General features: G+C 41.4%; 1 protein-coding gene across 1 annotated transcript in view; it reads left to right on the top strand.

Annotated features, from left to right (window-relative positions):
• The window catches only part of CCDC93 (coiled-coil domain containing 93), a 65014-nt gene that overhangs the window by 1819 nt on the left and 54625 nt on the right, over positions 1 to 8570 (top strand). The gene's annotated exons all lie outside the window — the stretch shown is intronic.

The following is an 8570-nucleotide window of genomic DNA, read 5'->3' as shown; positions in this document are numbered from 1 at the left end:
GAGAAGAGGTAGCTGCACATCTGCTTCTTATACTAAGCAAAAGTAATATGGATCCCAAGAAAGAGGGCAGCAGCAATGGGAAGCAGAGCTTGCTGGAGCTTTTAATGCTTGCTTTGTGAATAAGCTGTGATTTTAATAGCCATTCCGAACAAACTAGACTGGACAGCCTGCGGCATAGCCCAGGTGTTTGTGTACCTGTAGGGCCCTTTTTCCTAATTTTGAAAGTCATGGAAGTTACAAGGCATCCTTTCCCATCTTCGGTTTATAGAAGGCATAGTCACTGATAAGAGGGCATGCTTTGGGGATATGCAGTGTAACTCCAAACATAGTACTTCCAGCCTTTCAAACTCGCAAGAATACAAACTACTGGAGACAGTGGAGAAATTGCTAGGAGAATTCTGCAACAAAAAGACCTCATTAGCCTTGAACTATAAAAAAAATCCAACACAGTCACTGGAGTCAGCCAAACTGCTGCTTTTGAGTTGACTGATAAGAAAAATGCTAACAATCTTAGAGGTAAATCTCTGTCCTAAGGGGCCCTGTGTAAAGGATGTGAAGTTGTGTAATAAGGCATTGCCACTTCTCCCTATTTTTATTATGGGCCTTGCAATATTCAATGTTTGTTTGAAGCCCAGCTCCCGGCATCAAGAGATTAGGTGAAAGTCTCTGTTTTAATTAAGAAACAAACAAGAAAGGTTTTCTTCATTTTGTGGTTGCTGGGGAAAAAAAAAATCTCCAAGGGTGCAAAAGCCAACACAGCAGATAGAAAAACCTTCATATTGATATATGATTTAGATATATTAAATCACCTGATTTAAGTTGATTATTTATGGAGACTGAATTTTTAATGTTCATTGTTTAGTAACACTGATGATGCCAAACCCAAGAGGAGGTTTCTTTTTTAAATGACCCATCCTTTAATTAGCAACAAAACAGCTTCAGAGAGATCCAAGCTCAAGTCAGTTGATTCCTTTGTGATAGCACTTGTGAAGGAAAAAAAGCAGGTAGCACTGACAGCTGATGTTGCCTATATGACTGCAACTAAGCAGGATATGCAGTATAAAGATTGAGCAAGCATCCCTGGCTGTTTCCAAACTGAGTTGCCACATGACTGACATTAGATGCAAAAGATAATAGCAATAATATCACCCTGAGGCACACAGAAAAGGAAATAATCTTGTCTGGAACGCGTAAATCTGCCATAGAGGAATCTTCCCTTTCTGGCGCATGACATTAGATCTTTAGCAAGACTGAATTGCAGATACCTGATTCTAAAAGCAAGAACCCCTACTGAAGGTAACTCAGGTTGTGAACAATATACACCTTTCTGGCCACAATGGGCATCTGGTCTTGCCATCAGAAAGGACAGAAAGCTATCATAAATGAATGTGGGCTGCTTATTGTCTCTGCATGAGACAGCTTCTTCCAAGCTGTAGAGCTGAATTTGATGAACCTTTACTGTGAATGTAACCCTACTAGGTGGCTTTGTAACAACTGAGCTGGAACCTGGGTCTTCTGGACTTGGGTCTCTCTTGCTTTCTATTTTCAAATTCTTGCCCTCTAAAAAGCCTTAGAAGTCTTGTACGAACTGGAAGCTAAGGCTTTTGGAGACATAACTTTTTTCTCCCTCATTCTTTTGGGGAATAATGGACCTGTTTTCTAATTTACTGTTTAGTAGGAGTAATTTTTCTCCAACTCATCAGCTACTGCTGCCTTCCTCAATATTCCTCTCTGCACAAAACAGTAGACTTACCAGCTGGGTGTTTCTGCTACAGTGTGTTCAACATTGAAGCAAACTTAACACTTTCAGATGGCATCACAGGCTGAAGATTTATCATCCCACTGCTGTGAGATGGTGGGAGGAAGCAGAGCGTATCACTTTTCTTTCAGGATAATCATCATATGCTATGTGCAGACTTATTCAGACATGCTGCACAGTTTTATGCTAGGTGACGTTCTGATGATTATCTTTACTTTTTGGAGAGGTGATGCTTTATTATCTTATTAAATAAAAGATTCAATCAATATTATATGGACCAGGATCATATGAGAAATTAAAAAATAACTTGGTAATTATATGAGCATGTTTTTCATGAATTATATACTTGAGTCCCGCATAACAGTTAAGAACTTCCATGGTTCCCACATTCTTGACTTTTATCTAATTTTTGGCAAGGTTCCCTGAGGTTTAGGGGTTTTGCACAGCTTTTAAAGTGTGAGAGAGTTAGTCCGCACAAACCACAGCCTTAGAAAACGTTCTTTGCAGACTAAAATACCAGAAAGTGTTTTCTAAGCTTATTATGATTACTAACTGCTTTTATTAATTCCTAACTAAACTCACATTAACATGCCCTTGAACTTTAATGAAATGGGTGTGATCATCATTGTGAAAAAGAACCTATTCAGGAAAATCATGTATTTTATTTGTTAGCATATTCAGGTTCAATTTGTGCTGAAATTAGCTGTGATTTGCAAATAATAGTCAGGTTAAGATCCATCCTTTTTCCTTACCTCTGAACAGCTAGAATGGTAAAAGGTAATTCGTTTTTCTTAATAATTGCTTCTGTGGAAAAATCTTTGAAAAGACAGCTAAGCCATGTTTCTTGACCACTGTAAGAAAATACTTGGATCACACACAGAAAAACCTTGAAATGTCCAGTGCAATAAAACTTGGGACTGCATTTCATGGTGCCCATAAAATCTGCTCCAAAGCCTCCTAAAAAAATGGCTCAGAACAATTCAGAAAATGTTTGATTCAGATTACAAGAACTTCTCAGTGATTAAGGGACAGTAGAGATAGGGTCACTGTCAGCTCAGGTTTGTTTTCAGCAAATTCACTCTTTTGCTTCTTATGCACAATTGAATAATGGATTAAAACATATTAAAACACATGGAGACAGGCTTTCCAAAATACAGGCTGTACACCATGAATGTATTTTCTGATAGCAGCAGAATACGGTGATGTGCCTCATGTCACCAGATGGTGCTCTTCCACCATTTGTCAGTGTTTGCCTTAGTGTAAGCAAGATTTGATTCTTAAAAAGATATGTTGTTCTAATGGCAGGTTTGGATTATGCCAGAATCCACTGCTTAGAAGTAGTCGGAAGATGGAGGGAGTAGACTGAACGGTATGCTTTTCATTTAGGGTTAAGTTGCTGTCAGGCTAAAATTCTTAAAAAACATTGCTCTGTGGGACTGTTTCATTTCAGAACGGGTACATGTATGAATTCATGAAGTTAAACGTGATGTCTACCCAAACAGTATACAGCTAATTTTTTCTGCAGGCAAGCTGCATTGTAAAGCAACTTATAAGTGGTCCTGGATATCTTAAAGGTGTGTTATTAGTGTCATAATGAGACATTAGTATAAGAAGAAGATGGAGGATTTATAAAAGTTAACATTTTTCATCCAAATTTTTTCATCAAGAGGGCTGTAGATTATTTTAAAGTTAATGAAGGGAAATAATTGTTGATGCAGTGCTTGTAATTCACAGAAAAGGCAAAGTCCTGTTTACTTGAATAAAATAGGAATCAGGTAAGTGGGAATGCCTTTGTTCAGTACTTCACATGCCTTTCCACTCACTCTTCAGCCTGTTTTCCTTTTTGTTAGCTCTGTTCAAGATTATGCTTCAAGTGCTCGCCTTGTATCTCTACCTTTCTGTCTTTTCTACCTCTACGTCACTGCTATTTTCTCTTGCACCTCTTACTACTTCTCTGCCTTTTCAGTTCTCTTTCACAAAAATTGACACAGAAGAAGAAAAGCCAAAGAAACTCCTCCACCTTAGACCGTCTTTCTCTTGGGAGTGAGGTGTACCTGTGAGAAGTCTGTTACTGTTTCAGATTATTTGGCTCCATCAGAGAACTTAACTGTTAATTCTTACAACTATTTTAATTGAAGGATGTGCCATACCATTATGACATGTAGAAGACAAAGTCTAAATCCATATATTTTGCCTAAAAAAGCCATGCTGAAAACATGGGCTTTGTCCCTTTGTAAAGATTTGTTCCAAGACAGCCAGTGATCCAACAACCTATGTACTTTTGGTCTTTGAACATCAAATAAATCTTAAAGCGTGATTCTATTTGGAAAAGTTTTAAGTAAATATATAATAAGTTCCTGGGCTTTTTGTCTTCCAACAATTCCAAATCAGATTTGCTCAGTCTAAATATAAAAATGAAACAAAGCATGTCTTCACAATGCTAGCATCACAGGCACAGCTGCAATCTGAAATTTAATATCCTGGCCCAAATCGAGGACTGTGTGACGCACTTACAGTGCAATTGTTCTCATTTTCTTTGTACCTTCTCAGGTAAGGGCTCGATGACTCAGACTTAATTAGTTGTTCCATGGATTATACGTGAGTCAGAAAAACCCACTTCATTCTCCCATAGATTAATTTCTCTTGACTGTAATAGCTACAGATGCCCTGACACTTTCAGAAGAGATGTACAATGGCACTGTCCCGAACAAACTTCACTATGGGTAATCACTCTGTGTCAGGGTGTACTGTGCCCGTCCTTGCCTGGACTTTGCAATGTGTACCCATGTAGAAACCGAGAAACTCCTCAGTAGCCTTAAAAGACGGCACAGTAGGCACTCGCCGAAAATCAAGCCTCTCATAAAGTTTCTCAAAAATCGAAGTACCCAAAATGACTAGTTACTTGAATATTCTGACCACAGTCTTTGAGTGATGTGACCAAAATCATGACACTGCAGAAGAGAAGTCTGGTAAAAACTTCAGTATTAATCAGATACATAGTTATAATATTCTCTTATTCTCCAGACAGACTGCTATGAGAGCTTTCATGGATGAAATTGTAGAGAGGACCAGCCACCAATTTTTTCAATTTTTGCCTATGTAGACCATGAGGGAGCTGTGTTTTTTTCTTACCAGAACATCAGCATTTTCACCATTGGACTGTCTTGTCCTCTACAAATTCCACAGGCCATAAAGTCTTTCCTCTTCCTCCTGCTTAAAAAAGGAACTATGCTAACTACATCACCAAGAAGGTGACCACGAACAGGAGCTTCTTCCATTACTCCCACCTGTTTTACCTGTGTTTGTCTTGGGTCTGGTTGGGATGGAGTAGCTAGCAGCTTGGTAAGTGAGCTAAAAATGTTCATGTTAATGTTGTCAATCGTAATAAAACGATATTAAAAATGGCACAAACATAATTTAAAAAAAAATCTTCCTGTCTCCCTGTATGTTTTCAACTATTAAATGCTGAGAATAGGAATTGTTCAGAGGAGAGACTGAATAGGATCTGGGCTAGACTGTACCTTCTAGATGTCACCAATGGATGTGACAGTGGGCATGTTTAAAACATTACTATGTAATGTTATATGTGATTGCTGAAAGGGCACTATACCTTGCAAAACACATCGGCCTGTTTGATGGGATGCAATGGTCTGCGGCAGCCTCTAACACAATGGCTACTGTAACAGGTCTGTGACTCTTTCATTTCACAGTGCACAGAGCCTCACTTCCACAGATCATAATTGGGAATTTGCAATTGCCTACCGAATGGTTCCTCGTGCCTACTACATCTCAAGCAATAGATGAAGGGGGGGGCTGAATAACTGTAAGGAGACAGGATACAAATAACAAGACAACAAATAAGAAAGAAGAGCAAATGCATACGGGGGAAGATACTGCTGCTGTGCCTGGCGGTCTTGCTAATTCCAGAAATCTGGATTGAAAACTTCATGGCAGGAATCATTTCATTATGGATCAGGATGGAAGTGATCTCTGTGCTGGAGCTGCCAGGCAACAAAATGGGTTGAAAACAGAGCTCATCCAAGGTGCGAACCACAGAAAACAACGCAAAAATTGACACTGACTTTGGAAGGCTTGGGTTAAGTCCCCTACAGTTGGCTTCAGCTTCTCCTGAAATTAGGAATACAACTCAGAAGATGCAATTATGGCATTATTGAGGTCCATATTCCAATGAAGTCACTGGGTTCCTTCCCATTTACTCCAAGATCTGTCCATGACACTTTGTTTTATGGTATACATAAAAGAACATTGTACCCTAACAAAAAGACCCTGTACAAAGGACCATTACACAGGGAGTTATACTTTATTTTATCTATCATGCAGAATTTATGGAAATCAATCTGTCTTTTAGGCCTCCTCAGCATAGAGATCATTGGAAAATTACCCGAGTCTATCTGTTTATTTATCTAACTGTGCCTGCCCAACAAAGAGTGGAGCCCTTGCTGTTGCTGTTACAACCCCATCTCACATTTTAATTCTTGTTACAAGAAAAACCAAATTGTGCTAAAAGATACAGTAAAACCTGAAACCTATTGCTATGTTTTCAGTGGTGACCAAGTCTGATGTTGTCAGAAGTCCAGGCTGAACAGCGAAATAGATCGTGTGGTTATAAAAAAGGGAGGAAGCTCTTTAGCTCAGTTTCAAGCGGTCAAGATTAATGAAATTGAAAAATCAAGACAGGATTGTTGAGAGCAGCTGCACCAAGACCAGAATTTGGTTTACCTTCACAGATCAAAATAGAGCAGGGAAAGGGAAAATGAAGATTAAAGCTGAACCTGCTAGAGATTTGCAAGCACAAAATCTAAAGATCTGAAGGAAGGGGGTTGTTTCTTTTCTAGACGGTATCCCTCTTGGGACTTTTTTTAAACCTAATTGGTGTTTAGAAGATTGATTATCTGAATGTCATAGGGGAGAACGGCTCTGTCTGGATAACTGGGTGAATTTGCATCACAATTAGGTGTTGGGAAGCAATGCTTTTGTGCAGTATTTTATTGAGGTTCAAGTCATCAAAGATGAGTTGTAATGACAACAGAGATACATTTTTGTATTTTCATGCCTTTCTTTTTCATTTCCTAACCATGTATCAGGTGAAGGAAAATTCCAGCCTTCACTGTAAAGGAGAAGAATTTTTCCAGTCCTTGTGGTCGTATAGACATAAAGCAAATTAAAAGAACCTATTACATTCCTGTAAGTGTATCATTTTAAGCCAGCTTTGTGATTTTGGATGCCAGTTGCATGAGTTTTAAAGTCCCTAGGAGTTAATTAGCCCAGTCTCCCTCCTTTCCTTTACTGTGCTTTAAAAAGCCAAAGCAACAGTTAAGTTTTCCAGGGTAAGTTTGATCCCCCCTTGTCTGATACTCGGTTACTACTTAAGCCCCTAGTTTATACTGCCCTTGGCTTTTTATTTATCCTTTTTCTTTAATGTATTTGAAAAGGAATTTTATGGCCCTATCATGGCTCAGGAAGCTTTTTTCCAAGTTGATGTTTCTTTTCAGTAGTTATGTTCTAACCTGCACTGGCTGCTGCCTCTGAAGGTCACATACATCCCTTCCTAACACTCCTCTGTTTCAACCCTTCTCCCTGTCCCTGTTTTTTGTTTGTTTGTTTCAACCTTCCTCCCCATGACAATCAAATTAGAGCCATACAGTCCTCCGTGAGGAGAAGGCAGACAAAAAGCAGAAAGCATGTATTGCTCTGGTGAGCATGTTAGCCTTTGGGTCTGCATAAGAGTTTTCTGCAACTCTAATTAAGACGTGGCCTGTGGTTACACCAGTACACGGCCTGATCCAGTCGGGCATATTTTTGCTTTTATTATTATTGTTTTGATCACTCTGTCAGGGCAGCAGTCGGTATGCTCTGCTGCCCTCCAACAGATGGGAGATGATGCTCTCGCACGGCTGTTCTTGCTCCTCCTCCCTGAGATGTCTCTAGTTGCAGCCTAACACAGTTTATTCTTTATAACGCTCTGTGTACGGCGAAGACCCTAGAAACTGAACGCTGGGGTAGACTTGGCAGGAGACCACTCTTGGGTATTTCCGCAGCTGTTGTCAGCAAGAAAGGCTACCCTGCCTCCAAGCTGTGGGTTAGTTTACTACCAGGCTGTTGTCACCCAGTAAATCCTTGTGCATCGGTGTAGTTTTATTCGTGAGTCCAAAGCGTGGCGGAGCCGGAGCAGGGTGTTAGCGACCAACCGGTGCCCGGGCGCAGCTTTCCAGCCCCTGGCCCTGCCAACGTACACCCACCGTGCCACGGGGCCTGCCCGGTGCTGGCAAACGTGGGATGGGAGGCCAGGCTCCAGCACATCGGGTCCCTGCCGACAAACAGGCGTCTGCCTTCCCAACAGGGCCGTGCTTAGACACGGGCCCCACGACGCGCCCGCTGCCAGGAGGCAGATGTAGCCCCGGATTAAGCGAGTGCAAAGGTTCCTGAGCGTGGGACCTGCGCGCAGGCCAGAAAAAATACAATTAAATCCCCCTCAGCTGTTAGGTCACCAAACGAAACCCAGCTGCTTGATGGGGAGTGTCAGTGCCCTGTGGGGCGTGTGAGGCCGTGAGGCATCTCTCAGGTCACAGAGCACTCAATAACTTGTCCTCCATGCTGGTGAGAGGCCTCAGGTCCCCTTGCGAAAGGAAAAAAAGGAGAAAAAAGAGAAGGGCGAGCGCCAGTGAAACAGAGGGGAACCGCCCGGGACCAGCGGGTGCAAGCAGGGAGGAGCCGGGCTCTGAGGAGACGCCTCCCGGCCCACCCCGCGGTCCAGGCGCGGCCGTGGGCACGGGGGCACCCGGGGGGGGGC

This window comes from Pygoscelis adeliae, unplaced genomic scaffold, assembly GCF_000699105.1.
Source record: "Pygoscelis adeliae isolate BGI_AS28 unplaced genomic scaffold, ASM69910v1 Scaffold227, whole genome shotgun sequence".
NCBI classification, from domain to species: Eukaryota; Metazoa; Chordata; class Aves; order Sphenisciformes; family Spheniscidae; genus Pygoscelis; species Pygoscelis adeliae.
The sequence above is the reverse complement of the archived record's forward strand: the minus strand, read 5'-3'. Positions and strand labels throughout refer to the sequence as shown.